The sequence below is a fragment of the Monodon monoceros genome, unplaced genomic scaffold (genome assembly GCF_005190385.1).
Source record: "Monodon monoceros isolate NGI ecotype Baffin Bay Population unplaced genomic scaffold, NGI_Narwhal_1 Super_Scaffold_14, whole genome shotgun sequence".
Classification (NCBI taxonomy): Eukaryota; Metazoa; Chordata; class Mammalia; order Artiodactyla; family Monodontidae; genus Monodon; species Monodon monoceros.
The window spans coordinates 70,968,662-70,990,014 of record NW_021703770.1 but is presented as its reverse complement, the minus strand read 5'-3'; the positions used below and the strand labels follow the sequence as shown (position 1 = coordinate 70,990,014).

Sequence of the window (21,353 nt, the reverse complement as noted above, 5' to 3'; positions counted from 1 at the left end):
AGTTAGGGAGTTTGGGATTGACATGTACGCACGGCTATATTTAAAATGGATACCCAACAAGGACCTGCTGTAGAGCACAGGGAACTCTGCTCAATGTTATGTAACAACCTAAATGGGAAAAGAATTTGAAAAAGAATAAATACATGTGTATGTCTAACTGAATCACTTTGCTGTACACCTGAAACTAACACAACATTGTTAATCATCTATACTCCAATATAAAATAACAAGTTAAAAAAAAATGAGGTGCTGTGCTTATTCTGCAGGGAACAAAATATTTACTAGACATTTATTTAGGAATTGGGAACCCCACTCTGTACTTTACATGTTGTCTCATCTCATTATAACACTCACTATTCTTTAGGGTTTACTAGGTTCCAAACCCTGTACGAAAGTCTCTATATGTATTATTAATTCATTTAATTATTATAATAACCCAATAAGACTGTTAGTATCCTAATTTTTCAAAGTGGGCTCATGGGGCACAGAGAAGGTAAGTAACTTGCCCGAGGTCACACAGTAAGCTCGGAGCTAGGACATTCACAGGAATCTGGCTCCAGGGTGTGTTTGCTCCAAACACAACTGCCTTCCAAAAAACCCCCGATGAATTGTCCTCTGAGAAAGTGACAACCGTCAGACCTTCCCACCAAAAGGATGTGCTGCTTCCTTTGCCCACTTATTCTATTCCACACATCTGAAGACCAGAGACAGCTTTTAGTAAATGTTGGCTGAGCAAATAAAGATATAAGTATTATTATTTTAGTTTTACAGGAAAAGTGGGAGCTCTGAAGAGCTAAGTCAGGCAGAACCACTCAAGATGCAGTCTACTGTGTCTGCTTCTAAAGCCCTGATGTTTGCCCGTCTCTCACTGTTGGCAACATGGGATCCATACCCGCGCTATGGATTCTCCCGGCATGCATTGTCATGCATGTGTTTGCAAGACATTCTCCTCAATTCACCTAAGAACTTCTTCAGGGGAAGGGGGTGGGTGTGGGGGGGAGAATGAACGCGAGTGGGGAGTCATTTTATTCTCCTTGGCATCCCCAGCTGCCCACTCACTCTTTATAACAAACGAAGAACATGCAGCACAGTTCGCTGGAGGTATTATAATAGAAATTCCATGTTACTTTTTTTACAGAAAGTAACCAAAAGGAGATCATTTTTATTCTATCACTGTAACTTTTGCTTGAGAAAAACATTAACAAGTGTCCCCTTCCAGAAATCTTGCAAATCAATTTGTGTAGTCACTGAGGTCCTGCAGCCATCTGTTACTCAGCTGTGAAAGTTGTTTATTCATACTTTTGCCCATTCATCTGTTTTGTGTTTCCTTTTGTCCATTTCTCACTTAAGATAAACAAAAAACTGTCAGCGTGTGACGGATGCCAAGACCCGAATCTGCCTCTGCCCAGAAGAAGGGTGTTTGTCAAGGGAGGGAGACCAGAGGGTGGAGGGAGGAAAACCCCCTTCTTACTCTTCCAAGACAGAAGGTCATTTAAAATTTCTGATTATGTAGTCCTGCATGTCTGACCTTTGAAATGCCCCTTGGATTTCAAAAAACATGAGCAGTGTCAGATGGAACCATTCTAGTCATACAAACGTTTCCAACACTATTACTACTTTTTGAATTGTTTAAAGAATTGCCGATTCTTTTACCTAGGCAAAACGGTTTGTTTCTCTAATTCAGAGAACAAGTTCATAGAAATGTACAGGTTTTCTAACAAAGGAAATACTATTCTCTTATCAACCGAGAAACACTGGGAAATATATTATTAGTAATTCCTCACCACCTTTTCCTAATGATATTTTTGAATCAGTTTCCTCCAATTAAATGTTGTTAGTGACAGAATACCCAAACCAAATTGAGTTAATCAAAATGAAATTAATTATTCCACATACCTAAAAAGTCTAGAGGTAGGACTGAATTCAGGAAAGTCTTGATCAGAACTTAAGTAAAATTGCTATGTGCTGGTTTCTTCTGTCTTTCATGCTTGCTGCCCACTGTGCAGATCTCATTCTCATGTGCCTCATACATTAGCCAGATGGAGGAGAGAACTTCAGTGACAGTTTCCAGGTACTCTGCAGAGGGGAAGGATTATCTCTCTTAGTTCCAGAAGCCTCAGCAAATATCTGGCTATCATTCATTAACTTTGATGGTGATACATCCATTCTCCAACCAACCACTGAGGCCAGAGGAAGCCAAGGCTCTGATTGACCAAGCCTGAATCACTCACAACTTCTGGAGCTCGAACTGGGGATGGAGAGGTGAGTCTACCTGCTGGAACACTAATAGACCCTCAGAAGAAAGTCTGGAGCTATTAATCCGAAAAGGGCAAACAGATAACCAACAGGAAAGATACAAATTGCTAACTGTGTAACAGTACTTGCATACTATGGAAAATTAATCATAGATTTTTGTGTGTGTGTGTGTGGTATGCGGGCCTCTCACTGTTGTGGCTTCTCCCGTTGCGCAGGCTCAGCGGCCATGGCTCACGGGCCCAGCTGCTCCGCGCCATGTGGGATCTTCCCGGACCAGGGCACGAACCCGTGTCCCCTGCATCGGCAGGCAGACTCTCAACCACTGCGCCACCAGGGAAGCCCATTCATAGATATTTTTAAGTGATAACGTTAAAATCAGAACAAAATGTATCCACAGGAAAAGAAGCTATCAACAAAGTGAAAAAACAACCTATGGAATGGGAAAAATATTTACAAACCATTTTTATCATAAAGAGTTAATATCCAGAACATATGAAGAACTCTTGAAACAATAGCAAGAAAAAAAAAAAAGAAAAAAGAAAAAACCAACCCAAGTAAAAAGGAAAAGAAACTGAATAGACATCTGTCAAAAGAAGATATACAAAAGACCAACAAGTACATGAAAAGATGCTCAATATCACTAGTTATTAGGGAAATGCAAATTAAAAACACAATGAGGTGTCAGCTCACACCTGTTAGAATGGCCATCATCAAAAAAGCGAAAGATAACAAACGCTAGCATGGATGTAGAGGAGAGGGAACACTTGTGAACTGTTGGTGGGATTGTAAATTGGTGCAGCCACTATAGAAAACAGCATGAAGCATCCTCAAAAAATTAAAAATAGAACTACTATATGATCCAACAATTCTACTTCTGGGAATATAGACAAAGAAAATGAAGACACTAACTTGAAAAGATATCTGCACCCCCATGTTCATAGCAGCATTATTTGCAATAGCCAAGCCATGGAAACAACCTAAGTGTCCACCAATAGGTGAATGGATAAAGAAATTGTGGTATATATACACAATGGAATATTATTTAGTCATAAAAAATGGGGAAATCCTACCCTTTGTGAAAACATGGATGGACCCTGAAGGCATTATACTCAGTGAAATAAGTCAGACAGAGAAAAACATATGGCATGATCTCACTATTTATTTATAAATTATTTATTTATTTATAAATTCGTACGTCAAAGTCCTAACCCCTGATACCTCAGAACATGACTGTTTTGGAAATAGGACCTTTAAAGAGGTTAAATAATTAAACAAAGTCATGAGGGTGGGCCCTAATGCCACGTGACCAATGTCCTTATGAGAAGAGGGGATTAGGACCCAGACACACAGGAAAGAAAGACCATGTGAAGGCACAGGGAGAAGGCAACCATCTATGAGCTAAGCTGATGGGCTTGAAACAACCTTCTGACACCTTGACCTTGGACTTCCAGCCTCCAGAACTGTGAGAAAATAAATTTCTGTTATTTAAGCCTCCCAGTCTGTGGTTCTCTGTTACAGCAGCCCAACCAAACTAATACAGGGTCCAATCTCCCCATGTGAACATCTAAGACAAGAAAGAGAACATGCTGCAGGGGGCCCCCAGGCGCCCAGGCTGGCTGCCTGCTGATGTCTCAGAGCTGAGTCCCTCCCTAGGAACTGTCCTAGGCTAATGGGACATGCCTCCTTCTTTAGGGGCAGCTCACACTGCGAGATATAGAGGTCTAGCCCCCAGCCTCATCTCACAGTTCCTCCTGGCATCAGCTTGGCCTCTGTCACAACTGCATCACAGCTCAACAGCAGCTTCTACCCAATTCTGCTTTTCTCACTCCCTTCTCCCCTAGAAACACCGTCCCAGTAAGCATACCCCAATACATGTAAAATAAAACACACAAGTCTCCATCTCAGGGTCTGTTTCCAGAGGAGCCCAGCCTATGAAAAAGACTCTGCACATATGGACCAAAGCCATCCTTTTTTCCCAAAGTGCGGGTCCATCTACACCTGTTCAGAATTAAGGCCCCCATCTCATGCTGTGCCCTCCGTGGAACCCACCCAGTTGGAAGTAATCCAGCTTCCCCTGAACGGCCAGTGGTATCACTACCTCTTTTTCAAGATGTTTACCACTTCTACTTTGTTTAGTGTCTATTTATGCATATGTCTTATTTCTTTTATCACAATGAATATTCTTTGAGGTCAGTGTCTGCCTGCTTCATTCGTATGTTTCCAAAGCCCTGGCACAATGCTTATTGTTATGAAAAGTGGGAAAAAATCTAAATCCGAAGCTGACCATCTCTCTTTTATATAACAAGTGGTTGCCTTTAATCATTTACCTAGCCACCGTCATGTTCATCCATTTACATTTTTTAAGAAGGCCACAGTTATATGAGAGAAGAAAGCCAGAATTGGATTCTATTTATATTTATATTATAATTATAGTTAGGTTACAATAGCCAAGTAGGCCAAGCAGAATTCCATAATGTCAAGCCACCTGGTTGATTTGCCAGATGAAAATAATAATGGTGATACAACTGCTGTGTATGGTAACAACTATCACCCAGGAAGTGTTCACTACTTCCTATGTAATATACTGTAATATGCTCTGTGCCATAAGTACTATCAACCTCATCTTAAAAAAGAAGAAATTCATGGAAAGTAAACAACTTATCCATAATGAGTCTATATATATATACATACATATAGAGAGAGACAGAGAGAGAAAGAGAGAGAGAAATGATCACCACAGTAAGTCTAGTAAACACCTGTCACCATACATAGTTATAGATTTTTTTTCTTGTGATGGGAACTTTCAAATATACAATACAGTATTATTAACAAGCGTTGCCATGCTGTACATTAGATCCCCAGGACTTAATAATACTTATTTTATAACTGCAAGTTTATGCCTTTTGACTCCCTTCTCTCATTTTACCCACCTCTGGCAACCACCAGTCTCTTCTCTGTATCTATGAGCCTGGGGTTTGTTGCTTGTTTGTTTGTTTGTTGTTTTACATTCCACGTATAAGTGAGATCATATGGTATTTCAGTACAGGGCAAATGCTAGTCTGCTTGAAGCCCCATAAATCCCTTATGCTAGCCTCACTGTTTTCTTTCTTTTCTTTTCTTTTCTTTTTTTCCTGCTCTGATTGGGTGAGTTTCTCTGCCTTGTCTTCAAGTTCACCGATCCTTTCTACTGCTCCATCCAGTCTGCTGAACCTCCTGCCCCTAACCCGGTGTACTGGCTTGTTCTAGGGTACTTTTAGTACTCTTCAGCTCTGTTACTTGTGTTTGGTACTTTCTTACATTTTCTATCTCTTTGTTGAAGTTCTTGCTGTGTTCATCAATTCTTCTCTCAAGTTTGTTGAGCATTTTTATGACCATTATTTTTGACTCTTTATCAGAAAAATTACTTATCTCCATTTTATTAAGGTTTTTCTGAGGTTTTTTCTTGTTCTTTCATTTGGAACATATTCTTCTATGTCTTTGTTTTGCTTGACTCTCTGTGCTGGTTTCTACGCATTAAATGAAATATCCACCTTGGCAGTCTTGAAGAGTTGGCCTCATGGAGGCCTCATGAGTCTTGTCATTCAACCGTGCCTTATCCTTTGGCTGTCTCTCAAACCTCTGTATTGTCCAATCAGCCTATCTTGTTTTTAATAGCGCCCCGTAGTTGGGTGTGTCATAATCTGTCAGTGACACAATGGAGAGGATCTCAGTCAGCACCTAGATTCTGGCTGACTGGAAGCCAGACTGTCTAACAGCAGCTTTTTTTTTTTTTTTTTTTTTGCAGTACGCGGGCCTCTCACTGCCGTGGCCTCTCCCGTTGCGGAGCACAGGCTCCGGACGCGCAGGCTCAGCGGCCATGGCTCACGGGCCCAGCCGCTCTGCAGCATGTGGGATCTTCCCGGACCGGAGCACGAACCCGTGTCCCCTGCATTGGCAGGCGGACTCTCAACCACTGCGCCACCAGGGAAGCCCCTAGCAGCAGCTTTTGAAGAATGCAAATATATACAGTCCTGCAGGACAGCAAGCATAAGTCTTGCTGGTCACCAGGGTCAGGCAATCTGGAGGTGTCCCCTGGCCAGCATCTGCAAAAGCTGGGGATCTAGACCAGTGTTTAAGCTCCTTGCTGGGGGTTACCAGCTGTAGTCAGGTAGACAGAGAGTGAAGAGATGGCACCCCCCCAAGAAAGCAGCCCCACTATTCTCAGATGTGCCAAATCTGAATGCTGCCCCTGAAGGTGAAGCTCCGGGACCAGGAAGTAGGCCTTCTGGAGAGGCTGCGGGAGTGTTTGAGTCTGCTGTCCATGCAGTGCCCTGGGGATGGCAGCCTGCCATTCATGGGACCTAGGACTGCAAACCCCTCCCTTTGGGTACCGGAGTCAGGCGATCAAGGGGTATTCATTCCCTGGGTGGCAGCCTCAAAACCCGGTGCACCGGAGGTATAAACCAGGGCAGCGGATGTGCACAGAGGCTCCCGTCCGGGAGGTTCTGGTGCCCTGGAAAGCAATAGAGGGAGAGTATGCGGGTGGTGCCCACGGGCTGGAGTGAGACAGAGGGAGAGTGGGCAGATAGGGCCCTCCAGCCTCTCCCCCAGAAAGCAGCCCAGCCCCTGCCCCTCAGACCAATGCTTTAAAATCAGCGGATGGGTCTCTCACATAAAGTCTGGGTGCTTTTCCAAGAGCCGTTCCTCTGTTCCCACAGCCCGCAGGTCTCGTGGGCGCAAAGCCCTGGAACTTCAGATATTTGTGGGGTTGGTCTCTCAGGTGTGGAGCTGAAAAGTCTGAATGCCTGATGCGGGCCACAAAGCCTTCAGTTCTCAGGGAGAAGCTCCAGGTTCTGAGTTTCCTCCCAAATGTGGGTAGCTGTGCTGGCGATGGGGTTTACAGTGAGGTCGTGTCCCAGCCTCTCCTCCCCTCTTTGACGCGGTTTGCCTCTTGTTTGCTCAATGTGAAGCGGTCGCTCTGCCAGTTTTTAGTTTTTTTCCAGAGGAACTTGTTCCCTGTAAAACAGCTACAGATTCCATGTGTCTGTGGGAGGAGGTGGGTTCAGGATCTAAGTCGCCATCTTGAACTGGAACCTGGAGAAAAAGATTCTAAAAGGCGAAACAAATTTGGGGAACCCTGGGGAAAAGTCACACAGCTTTAGTCTTTAACATCAAAGTGTGTTTTTTGAATCTCCAGGAAAGGGATACATTATTCAGCGTTTCCCGCATTTGACTAAAGCATCCTGACATGTGTACCTGTGTGCATGCACACACATCCGTCGAGAGCGTCTCTCGGGACTGGTGATCCAACTGTGGTAGGCAGAATGCCCCCCAACAATGCGCATGCCTGTATCCCCATGGCAAAAGGACTTTGCAGGTGTGATTAAGCGAAGGACCTTGAGGATGGGGGGGTGGGTGGATTGTTTGGGGTTATCTGGGTGGGTTCAGTCAACTCACATGAGCACATGAAGCAGAACGCTGCCCCAGCCTGGAAGCAGAAGAGGAAGTCGGAGGGGGAAGTTAGAGAGATTCAAAGTAGGGAAAGGGTTTGATGCTCCATGGTTGGTTGTGAGATGTAGAGGGTCATCTGGAAGGAGAGGAACTAAGGTGGTCACAGCTGACACCCAGCAAGGAAATGGGGTTCCAGTCCTACACAGAAGAAACTGGGCTCTGCCAACAACCTGGAGAAGCTTGCAAGTAGCTTATTCCCCAGAGCCTTCGGAAAGGGACTCAGCCCTGCCAGCTATCAGCCTTGTGAAGCTCTAAGCAGACAATGCCGCTGGGATGCTCCGTGTCAGACTTTTGACTTAACTGGGAGATAAGAGCTAGATGTTTGAAAACGTTATGTTGGGGGTAATTTGTTATGGCAGCAATAAAAGTTACTTTCCCTTCATCTCTCATCACTGCCTGCTTTTCCTCTGCACACCATTCACACTGCCCTGCCTGTGACTCCCTAGAAACAGATGTTCTCTCAAGTGTCTTGGGTTTGATCACTATGCCTGGAATGCTCTTTCCTTTATTTCTGTTCTTTCCAAGATGCAGCCTCTAATCCTCACCTCTTACCCCACACGCTCAGCAAGTCCTGACTGCTAAATCCATCAGGGCTCCGTCTAAGCAACATCGGCTCCAGCACTGCCTGGTCTTCACATGGGAGCTTATGGTCCCCCATTTTCTGGTCCAGCTCTCCCAGGGGCCTTGAGAACAAGGGGGTGAACTTAATTAAACAAAGAGGCCATCAGGCTGAAGTGGCTCGAATGCTGTGGCAGCCTATGTAAGTAACTCAAAACCGAAGCCTGCACTGGCCTCAAGGTTACAAACTCAAAACCCAAGGACATCCAATCACAAGCAGCCCAGTAGGATTTTAGCTGTAACCAACCAGCCATTTCCTTACTCTGCTTCTGCCTTTTCTCTGTACGGTGTCTCCCCAGCTCCTGTGGGTGGAGGGCCCCTAAGCACTTCCTGTTTGTCGCTGCCTGATTCAAACGGATTCTTACTCAAACTGTTAAAAATTTGAATATGCCTCAGTTTATCTTTTAACAAAGGACACTATCTTATTCATGTTTTCGTCTCCACTATCGGGCTGGTATACAGAAGGCGATCAGTAAATGTGTACAACTGTTGAATCTAGACAAACACAGCCAGTCAACTGCTTACATTGCAGGACTGAACTTCAAAAGAGATGAAGCCTGGAAACAGAGCTCTGGGGCCCCCTGAAGTGTGCAGACAGCAGAGCCCACCCAGCACAGAGGATGGGATAATACTTCGAAAAATATTTTCCGAAGTATTTTCAATCCTTGCACCTTCTGTTGCCCTGAGGTTCCCTCCGCAATAACTAAAAGTCATTCATTTCTTCAGAGAGGGAAAGTACAGCCGAGAACAAAGGTGCCCTGACTTGGCTCTGAGTTTCTTATTAGGCTTCTTTTTTTTTTTCCTCCAATGAGGCAATAAACTTGAAATCTGGGCTCCAGAGAGAGAAAAAGGGATTTTCTAAATTCCAAAGGCTTTTCATATCAAGAGCAATGCTTTAAGTCTGAGCATATAGTTTTAACATAAACCACACTGTATCCAATAGAGACATGTTAGTAACTTGTTTAATGTCTAAATCCAGGGATATAAAAGAAGGGAAGTTCAACCCACGGGTGGGGGGCCCCCAAACCCATGCTTTCTCCCACTAGAACACGTTGCATCAAAAGAATTTACTGCTTTTGAAAATACTGATTTCCCTGTAATTGGCCATATACCAACGAGGCTTAATGACCTCTGGGCTTCTGTGACGTAGAGCAGATTCTCACATAAATAGGTGGCTTTTCAGGTGACCTTTCAAGTGAGGGCCAATCCTTAGACTCCAGAAGGCTATGAAAATTTTGGTTTCCTTATTTAAAAATTGGTTTCAAATGTTATAACTGTCTCGGGACTTCCCTGGTGGGGCAGTGAAGAAGTCTCTGTGCTCCCGACGCAGGGGGCCTGGGTTCCATCCTTAGTCAGGGAACTAGATCCCACATGCATGCCGCAACTAAGAGTTCACACGCCACAACTAAGGAGCCGGCGAGCCACAGCTAGGGAGCCCACCTGCCTCAACTAAAGGAGCCCAGGTGCTGCAACTAAGGAGCCGACGCAACCAAATAAATAAATATTTTTAAAAATGTTATAACTGTCTCATAGTTAAATTAAACCCTAATACTGAACCGCTCTGAATAATTCAATCATCCATCCAACTAACTGGGAAAATTAGATTAGGCACATGAATTGTTTGACTGAAGAGGAGCAACTTAGTCCAAAGCAAGAAATGTCTTATGTTATTACTCCCTCCTCAATAGAGAAAATGGAATTTGGGCATGGGAATACCCATATGCATTGGTACCCTATATAGATATTTAAATAATAAATATAGTATAAATATTTACATGGTGAAATATCCATGATCATTATGACAAAAGCAAGTTGAAAAGTAGTGTGTGAGGCATGATTCTGCTTCTATGTAAAGTTATTTCTCATTACATAGAATATCAGCAGAAAGCTTGGAAGTATATGCATACATGCCTGAAACAAGTGCTTAGCTAGTTATTTTAGGAAAGGGGGAAATGGAGAAAATAATTATATATATGTATGTGTATTAAATATATCACCGAACTGTTGAGTTTTTAACCATGAGCTATTGATACCCTACTTTTTGAATATAAATGCATGTCCTCCAGCCACATGTAAATCAAGGAAGTTAGAACACACCAAGACATGGAAACAACTTAAATGTCCATCAACAGATGAATGGATAAAGAAGATGTGGTATATATCTACAATGGAATACTACTCAGACATAAAAAAGAGTGAAATAATGCCATTTGCAGCAACATGGATGGACCTAGAGATTATCATACTAAGTGAAGTCAGAAAGAGAAAGACAAACGCCATATGATATCACTCATAAGTGGAGTCTAAAATATGGTACAAATGAACCTATCTACAAAACAGAAACAGACTCACAGACATAGAGAACAGACTTGTGGTTGCCAAGGGGGAGGGGGAGGGTGGGGGAGGGGTGGATTGGGAGTTTGGGATTAGCAGATGCAAACTATTATATACAGGATGGATAAACAACAAGGTCCTACTGTAGAGCACAGGGAACTATATTCAATATCCTGTGATAAGGATAAACAACGAGGTCCTACTATATAGGACAGGGAGCTATATTCAGTATCCTATGATAAACAATAGTAGAAAAGAATATGAAAAAGAATTTATATATATATATGTATAACTGAATCACTTTGCTGTACAGCAGAAATTAACACAACATCGTAAATCAACTATACTTGAATAAAATAAAATTTTTTAAAAATGCATAACCTCAGCCTATGTACTAGCTGACTTCTAGGAGAAGCAAAGTCATGGTAAATATCTCCCGTAGTCTAGAGATGCAGCCTCTGATTATTGCTTCTGTGGTCTCTCCCCAGGCCATCTCCAAGGCCACTCAGATCTCTAATCTTTCTTGTCAACGATCCTCCAAGTTTCACAGGGAGAGGATCCTTGTGATTCCTGGGCTATGTCTTTGGTCTCAGCTCAGTGGGGCCCTGCTTACACCAGATCTCAGCAGACACCTTCCATGAAAATGAAAACCCAAAGTATGGCAGGAAGGCCTGGGTGACAGCTGTCCACAGGACCCCAGGACAGCCACGGGGATGCAGACATGGACATGAGGGTTTGTTTCTGTCCATCGTGGGTGTGCTCATGACCTCAGGGCAGGCTACTTGAACACAGGTGATGCAGACTGCAGCCAACAGGCTTGGAGACAAGGGGAGACAGCACACAGGCTGATGGAGGAGAGGGTAAGCGGTCCAGCAGGTGGTGGTGTTTTTCCCCCTTTCAGGCAAGAACACCTGGAGGGTGTCCAAACTCAGTAAGGAAACTTCAGGAGGAAAGCAAAGAACCAGAAGCTGCGCAGAAAGAGACTGCAGTAAAGAGAAACAGTCCCGGAAGAGCAGGGAGTACTTCCGGGCAGTGATACTCACAATCCACTAGGCGGCGCGAGCGGAGGTGGGCAGAGGGATGTCAGAGAGGAAAAGACGGGAGAACGCTAAGCTTCAGTCTTCTCGAAAGATGTGAATAGGGAGCTTGACAGCTCTAGAAACACACTTATCAATACTAACACGGAAAGCTATTTCAAATGATCTCCAGGAAGTCACAAATAAAATGATCAAAGGCAATCCAATATACGACCATAACATTCGGTTAACCTATTATGTCCTTAAAGACGTCGGTGCTGTCCCCTAATGGACATTATTCTCATGTTCTATATTTTCTATCCCAGAAAAATACTTCTCAGTGTATTGAAGGCAAGGGGGAGACCCGTAATAGTGCTTCCCTTTGTCCTGGCTGAAACTGCTTTCAATCTGCTCCCTGCTCTTCCGTGATTGATCTCAGAGATAAAGGGGCCATTTCGCCGTGACATCGGGAAGCATTCAGTGTGGTTATCTGTTTGGGGTCACCTGAGAGTAGACAGAACCTGATGAAATGCGGTTTGACAGAGCACCTGAGCTTACCTGGGGGCCCCTGGCTGCAGACAGCAGAGGGGACCCACGTGGTCATAACACGGTTTGTCCGGAGAACTCTAGAGAGATGTCGCACTTGTGAGTCATTTTCAAAGATGACGCATAAAACTACCCATCTATTCCAGGACTGTCAGAAAAGAGCTCCCTTACTTCTTCACCCAAACCACCTTCCTCTCTTCTCTGACAAGTCTCTAAAAAATGTGAAATCAAAAAAATTACTTCAAACAGGTATATGTGTTGTTTTTAAATTTAGATTTATTTTTTATAAAGAAAACTACTTACAGCTCCTTGACCAGTCTCTGCAATGGATTCACCCACAATATTTCTGAAATTGGGCGTCTGAAAAGCTGCTGTGGGAAGAGCTCCCGGAAGAGGGAAGGAATAGGGTAAATGGGAAAGAAACACGGGCAGGAAGGTGAAGAGGGGAAGGGTTTTGTGCCCATGAAGGCAGGCAGGACTAATGATAATAAAAAACCGGACATGGCAAACCTTGCCTTTGGTAACCCCACCTCCCTTTCTATCTCCCCCTCTCCTTTTCCTGGCACCTGCCTCTCAGGGTTCCATTCCCGTGATCTAGGCCAGTGGGCCTCAAACTGGGTCTGCTTGCCCAGTTTACGTGGGAATCAGACATTGTACACAAAATTTAAATTCCCTTTTTTCTTCCATTCCTGTTCTTTTTCTTCCCTCCCTAAAGGTCAGCTTCTACTCTGAATTTTTATGGTATGATCGTATATGGATTTCTTTTTTTTTTTTGAAATTTACTTTTTCGTTCAACATTTTGTCTTTGAGGGAAATATAGATCTATTTCATTCATTTTAACTGTAGTCTGAAAACGCGTTGCATGAATATAAAACAGTATCTAACGATGGGTTACTATTCATCTCCTTCATGAGAGATGCTTAGATTATTTCCCATTTCTCACTCTCATGAACAGTGCTACTATGAATATTCATTTTCCTGTTTCCTATGCACACATTTGACGGTTTCTCCGGGATATGTACCTAGGAGTAGAACAACATAAGGATGTACATTTTCAGTTTTACTGGGTATTGCCAAATCGCTCCACAAGCATTTGGACCAATTTTCACTCCCTCCAGCATCATATGAGAATTCTATTCCCAGGCATCTTCTCATTCACTTGATATTGTCTTCCTTTTCATTTTTGTCCACCTGATGTGCGTGAAATGATAGCCTCTTGTTTTAAATTGCATTTCCCTGAGTCAGAAGGCATCCTTCCCTGCTGCTTAACCTTAAAAATGCATTCATTTCTTTCAAAAATCTTTTTCCCCCATTGCTGCCCCGTCTTCACTCACTTCCCACAGTAATTTCCAGTGTCGCTGCTCCAGCAGTTGTCACTTTACACTCAAGTGCTTCTTGATCTGTCTGCCTCTCCCACTGCCCTGAGAACCTCCAGGATAACAGCTATATAACACTCATTCTCTCTAGATCCTGGCTGAAGCTCAGCGAATGTGTATGGAACTTAAATGCATACTAAATATTTTCTTTTGCTTTTACAACTGTATGCAATTTTGATTATTTTCATTACTTATTTACAAGTTGCATCTGCTGTTTTCCCATATAATTTTTCTATTTTTTAAATAAAATAAGTTAACACCTCTTTTGCTATAATACCAAATTTTGTATGTCTGCTTATTGGAATTATCTTCTGCAATGGACATGGGCACTTAATATAAGGAAAGTAATGGGCCTTGAGAAGTCATCATTTAAGCGGAAATCAATAACATATAAATGCATACTATGGTTAAAAAGAAAATGCAACTTTTCAGAATTGTAACACTACCTATTCAGCAGCCTATTTTCACAACTTGAATTATCTTAAGGTGAAATCGGAAATGGTATCTTTGAAATGCATGTATAGCAATAGTAGTTAATGCTCATGAAGAGTATACTGACCACAGCGCCCTTCTTATGTGTTTTACATGCATTTCATCCTTACAACAACCTGGGATGTTAGTACTGTTGTCAGCACCATCCCAACGTCATACGTTGGGGATCGAGGCACAGGGTGGTGAAGTAACTTGCCCAAGGCTATAGAGCTGGGATTTTTCACCCAGATGCCCCTTCTCCAGGAAGAGCTGAGTGGTGAGTGATGAACCAAGGCCACCATGGACATGGACCGTAAAGGAGAGAAAACCCCTGCGCTGCTCTGGCTTACCACACACCTGTCTTGTCTTTTGCTTGATTTTGATTATGATGGATTATACATAGTGATGCTCTATCTGCAGAGAAAAAAGTAGGTAGAAAGTGGTAAGGAATATTCATAAATTCAGGGGTTTGGAGAAAGACTGAGATATTTTAACAGAATCTTCCAGTGGTTTCTTCTGAATTGCATCCTGAGAACACCATGTGCCTTTATGGAATACATTTCAAGCTTAAAATCTACTTTTGAGCTAGAACTGTTCTCTAATTTTTTTTTTTTTGCGGTACGTGGGCCTCTCACTGTTGTGGCCTCTCCCGTTGCGGAGCCCAGGCTCCAGACGTGCAGGCTCAGCGGCCATGGCTCACGGGCCCAGCCGCTCTGCGGCCTGTGGGATCCTCCCAGACCTGGGCACGAACCCGTGTCCCCTGCATCGGCAGGCGGACTCTCAACCACTGCGTCACCAGGGAAGCCCTGTTACAGGTTTTTAAAGTGACATAATCAGACCAAGATTTAAGGTCTGGAGTGAAAAGGGATGCACCAGAAAAGGAGAGATCAGACACTTTGAGATCACCTTGCCTACGGCAAAGGTACAAGATAAATACAATGAAATCATGATATAAGCAAGTGGTATAGGAAGCATAGGAGGAAATGAACTTGAATATATAATAGTTAGAATTATCATGACTAAAAGACCTATGAGACACTAAGGAAAGGGGAGATTCTGAGGTCTGAGGCTCAAGTGACTCCATAACTATTGAAGCCATTAATTATAATACAGAATTTATAATTAGGACTACTTTGAAAGGAAAGGTTAAAGTTTGAAAACAATGTGCAGATGTATGGTAAACAATAAAGCTGGAGGTATGGATAAAGATTCACCAGCTTTGGGGTGGTAAGTACCACAGCCTGGGTGGCTTAAACAACAGAAATTTGTGTTGTCACAGGTCTGGAGCCTGGAAGTCCAAGGTCAAGGCGTAGGGAGTGCCGGTTCTTTGTGAGGCCTCTGTCCTCAGCTTGTAGATGCCCGCCTTCTCTGTGTCCCCACGTGGCCTTTCCTCTGTGCCTCTATAAGGACACCGGTCATATTGGATTAGAGCCCCTCCCTTATAACCTCGTTTAACCTTAATTACCTTCTTTAAGGCCCTTTCTCCAAATAGAGGGACCTTGAGGGGTTAATGCTTCAACATATGAATTTGGGGGAACACAACTCAGTCCATAAAAGGGTGCTAGTTGGTGCTTAAAAAATCGTGAAGCTGCCCAGACTATGATGGAGAACGAGCCCCGGGAACCTCCAACCTTTGAAAGCGGTGGGGGATAATGCAGAGCCGGCCCTATAGAGTACCAGAACTAGAAGATTTGAGCAAGACCCTCACTGCTCTGTGCCTCTGTTGCTTCCCCTATTAAAAAAAAAAAAAAGAGGGCTTCCCTGGTGGCGCAGTGGTTGAGAGTCCACCTGCCGGATTCTCTGCACTCTGCACGAACACGGGTTCGTGCCCCGGTCTGGGAAGATCCCACATGCCGCGGAGCGGCTGGACCCGTGAGCCATGGCCGCTGAGTCTGCGCGTCCGGAGCCTGTGCTGCGCGACGGGAGAGGCCACAGCAGTGAGAGGCCCGCGTACGGCAAAAAAAAAAAAAAGAAAGAAAAAAGTGCAATGATTGCCTTTGTTTATGAAGATTTTATAAAAATATCATGTTTTATTAGTCAGGGTCCAGCCAGGAGACAGAAACCACACAATGTTTGCAAACACAATGTTGAACCTAAAGAATGATTCGCAGAAGATTGGGGACAAGGATAGCTGGCTGCTGAGCATAAGGAGAATGTTGAGAACTTGGGTGCAGCAGATGTGAGGTTAACCCCAACTTGTGGGCTCAAGAAAGATCTTCCCCAGACCTCCCTGCCGGAACCCAGACCTGGTGTGGGCGGCACGGCTGTGACTCGCTGATGGCAGACAAGGCACTCGGGTGTCTCACTGTTGGGACTTGCTGGAAATCTCCTCTCTGGGAGGCGGGGGAGACATTCCACAGGGAGGTGCAGAGCCAAGGGACTCACCAGATGCTGGGGATACTGCTGTCCACTGAGCACTGCTGTATTAGTCCAACACGGTTCTCTGGGCAACTCAGTCCTGCCAGGCCCCAGGCAGGCATCTGGGATAAAGATCAGGCGCTGATGTGTAGAAAGTACCCTGTAAATGTTAGTTATTTACTACTATCACCACTATGACAACTACTGGCACTCCTGCTACTGCTACTGTTGTGCAGTGTTTAAGAGCTAGCCCTCCAGAGACAGGCAGTCCTGGGTTCACATCCATCTGCCACTCATCAGCTGTGGGATATTGGTCACATGACTTAACCACCTCAAGCCTCAGTTTTATCATCTGTGAAGTGGACATGATAATAGTATTCACCTTTAGGATTTGTGGTGAGCACAAATAGGAACATAAAGGTACACTGCCTTACACAGTACATAGTAATGGATCTTACAAGTGGATTTGCAAATTTTTATTTTCTGTAAATAGTAGACCACTTTCCTTCTACTGAATGGTCTTTGGCAATTCGTATAAAATTGAAGGATAGAATATAGTGAGACAGTAATAAATAAGTTGAGTGCATAAAAGCCCAGTGGCTTTTAACGTGGTTAATCCCCCTTATTTCTTGGGGGTTTCTTGGGTCTGAATTTACAAGATAAATTTTAATCTGATGCCTCACTTATTCAGTGTATACAGTTGATAAGAGTTCTAATTCGATTCAGAACTTCTGAGATGGTGAATTTGTCAGGTGCCTTACAAGCCAATAGCAAATGTATTGATCATCGTGCCCTCCAGACTCCCTCATCAAATTCCATTATAGAAGCTTCCGCTGCTCCATGTGGGAGAACTGAAAAGACTGAATCACCAAGTCACGCTAAAGAAACTGTCTGGTTTGTGTGCAAACTTGTATATTGGCATCTTCTACATAATCCAATGAAGATCTGAACTGGAAACATAATCTCTACTCTCTAGCCTTAGTGATTATATTTTCAATTACCACTTATTTTCAGGCACATCATGAAATGTGAGGATTGAAGGACCTGGTAAATGCATCCAGTTCACTACTTCTTGGTTGATCTGTTATAGATCTCTACTACACCTGCTAATCTCAGCTCTGCTCAACAGAGAGCAGACAAGTCCAAAAGCAGAAACTTGTCATTATCAAAAACATGTGATGACCTAGAAGGGTGGGATGCGGAGGGTGGGAGGGGGGCCCAAGAGGGAGGGGATATAGGGATACATAGAGCTGATTCACTTTGTTGTACAGCAGAAACTAACACAACATTGTAACGCAATTATAATCTAATAAAGATGAAAAAAACAAAAGAACAATGAGTTTGGGCGAATCCTATGACTAGTCACAGAGGCTCTTTTCTTCCAGGGGACAGTCCAGCACTTTTGATGACGGTGTTAAATTGGTCGAACTCAGTTGCTGTTCTCTAGCTTAGTGACGAAACTAACATATTTCAGAATCACAACATATTATTACCTAGAGACAGCAGTTCATAGAATTCCTTATTCCCTTGTTTTAATTTTTTTCTCTGTTTTTAGTACTCATAAATTATTGATTTCAATATAAATGAGAGTTCATCTGACCTATCCAAATATCTGGAAAGCTTTTTTACAAAGGGAAATAAGTCCCTATGTTTCTCTTTTTTCTTGTAATTGCTATAGTCACCACTTTCATATTTGCAGGTGGTTATTTGAAAACAAATAACAATCTCCAGTTTGTTAAATATTCATCCAAACAAGGTTTAAAATCGTTGGCAGAACAATGATTACTCAGAACATTAGAGTCCATGGCAGAACAATTATTAAAATAAAAGTCCATAGAGAAATAAGATAAAGAATTATAATGATTTGTCATAACTGTAGAATTAAAATGGGCACCCCTCGCTTCTGAATGTGGTATAGTGGTAGCTATACCACATTGTCCATTGGTATTGTCCAATGGTATTGTCCATTATTGGACAATTGTCCAATTGTCCATTGTCCAATGGTATTGTCCATTATTGGACAATAATGGAAGAAGAAAAATGCTTTTTATTTTCCTGTAGGAACAATGTTGATATTAGGTATTGTGTTATTTAATCAAGAATCTAATATGAAATAAATCACATATGACAAATTGTCCTTTCTAAAAGTGTATATATGACTCAACATCTATAATCAATTCATATATTACTATAACTCCAGGTCTACAAAATATGTATAACTATTTCTTCACTTCCATTATACACTGTATTTCAGTATCCTAAAAAGTATGTAAAGAGTTTTTAAAATATGCAACTTTACTGTTTCATACTTTGAGATAAACTAATAAATGTTCTCCTGGCATATTAAAGATAGCTGTAAATTCGTTGATCAGCCTTCCTTTGAGAGGTGGGGCAGTTTTCCTTCCCCTTGAATCTGGGCTGGCCTGTGACTGCTTTGTTATAGCCAGTACAGAGGAAACGATGCTATGCTAGTTTAGGACTCACCCTTTAAAAGGACTGACAGCTTCTACCTCTATCTCTTGGAAATTGAGCTGCCTTGTAAGAAGACTGACTACCCACAGCAGAAACCACATGGTAAATCCTGAGAATATTCAGAGAAGGAGAGAAGTTCAGTGAGCCCAGCCTTCCAGCCAACTCCAGCAGGGCGGGTACGCATGAGAGTAGAGATATCGTGGAGTCTCTAGCAACCTGCGCAATCCAATATGGCAGCCACACATGGCTACTGGGCCCTCAAAGCCCAAACTGAGATGTGCCATAAGAGTGAAATGCACATTGGATTTCAAAAATCACACCAAAAATATCTCATTAAAATTCGTATATTAATTATATGTTTAAATGATAATATTTTAGATGTATTGGGTGAAAATAAAATATGCTATTAAAGTTAATTCTACTTATTTAAACTTTTTAAATGTGGCTATTAGAAAATTTAAAACTCTATGCATATATGTGATTGGACAGCACCGCTTGAAGTTGCCCCAAACATCAGCTTACAACTGCTGGGTGACCCCAGGCGATGTCACATGAAGCAGAAGACGCAGCCAGCTGAGCTATTTCTGAATTCTTAACCCACAAAATTTGTGACGTATAATACAGTAGTTGTTGTATTAAACTACTAAATTTTAGAGTAGTTTGTTCCATAGCAATAGGTAACTGGAGTTATACATAAAAAATATTAAGTAACTGATAGCTATTATACTCAATCTTTTAGAATTTAGAAGGGAGAAACGTGGTTGATTCAAGTGTCATTTTCACCATTATTTTCCATGCATTTTAACCTAATGCCTTACTTTTGCTTTGAATTATTTGTAACAAGTATGGAGCCTCATATTTATTGAATGTTTTATGATTTTTCTCCTTGAAAAAACAGCTCACATCTCCCTTTTGTTAACTACTAAAGAGATCATGTAGGTAGAGAAATAAAGTGCAGAAAAACAATATTTTAATGAAACATCTTCAAATGAACAAAGTAGGGGATCTCACTGCTTTATTTATTAGTTTCATTATCCATGTTAGTACTTACAGTTATGAACTGAAATATCAGAAAAATCATTGTTCAGGATTCTTAAGCCAGGAAGCCTTAGATTTAGAGATCAGTTATACTATTTTATAGCAAGTCACGTAGCTCCTATATGAACCTCAGTTTTCTCAACTATACAATAAGAATGATAACACTAATTACCTATTGGGATTATTGTGACGATTAAATGCGCTAATGTGTGTAAAGCACTTATCTCAGGGTCTGGCACAAAGTAACACTCTAAATGTGGGGCTTCTAGTAATGATAATGTAAAAATTATATACAAATAAAATATTACATATTGGGGTATGGTGTAACTATGATAACTCCAGGTATTATGAAAATGTCATCAACTCGATTACCTCTTATTTATCTCTTAAGTAAACAAGTGAGCATCAGGCCTGATTCCCACAGTGATCAATAGATGTCCAGCAATGAAGAGTCATCAGACCTCTTGGAAACAGGAAGCAGAGCATTCCAGGGGGCTGTGAAGATTAAGTTACTTACCCGTGGAGATCTCGTGCGTGCATGCTTCTCTCTCTCTCTCTCTCTCTCTCTCTCTCTCTCTCTCTCTCTCAAAACCCAGATGTTTGGAATCTCACCAACATCATCGAAGACCTTCTGGACTGGAAACAAAATGAGTGTAGAGAAAGAGGAAGCAGTTTTAGTGAAAGCACCACGGGGAACAAACCAATAAAAAAGCAGGAAGCTCAGCACAAGCCTGATTTATGTCGCTGCATTTTTCTAGCTCTCAGCTATTCCCCCAACACACACACACACACACACACACCAGCACCTCCTCCCATGAGCTTTCTTTCCTGCTCTCACTCTCACTTTTCTTTTTGAAGTGGAGCATTTGGTAAAACCCTCTTTTTATGTCATTCTCCCCCCATCTCTCGGGAAGAGCCTCAGAAGGTGTGTTAGAAGGAGTGCGCTGAGGGCTCGTGGACGTGAATCATGAAGTACTGTCCCCTCATCATTTCCTTGATATTCCCTTTCTCTGTTTAACAGTCAAGAAAACATGGATTTAGCCACTATTGTAGTTTTTGTTTCTAGACAGGAAAAAAAGAAAAAAAAGGAGAGAAAGAAAGAGAGATAGAGAGAGGGAGGGAAGGAAGAAAATCAGCCTATAAACATTATGGTGACCTTCCCTTTTTCACAGCTGGGGGCCTTCAGAGCGTTTTTGTTTTGCTTTGCTTCGTTTCTGTCAAGAGGCAAATCCATGTAGAAGTGATGGTGGGAAAACAAGAGAAGCAAGTTGAGAATGGATGCTTTGGGACATGAAAGCACAGGCAAGTTGGTAGACAAAAGCAGGTTTTGATTAGAAACAGAAGAATTTTTCTAAGAAATTACTTCCTCATTGTAGTT

At 42.4% G+C, this 21,353-nt stretch overlaps 1 long non-coding RNA gene across 1 annotated transcript; it reads right to left on the bottom strand.

Annotated features, from left to right (window-relative positions):
• Window positions 1-71: 71 nt before the first annotated feature.
• Window positions 72-20,654, bottom strand: LOC114895527. The gene is made up of 3 exons (XR_003793577.1): window positions 20,493-20,654; window positions 1,897-2,076; window positions 72-108 (listed from the first exon to the last, which is right to left on the bottom strand). It is a non-coding gene; the product is annotated as an uncharacterized LOC114895527 (long non-coding RNA).
• Between the last annotated feature and the right edge of the window lie 699 nt (window positions 20,655-21,353).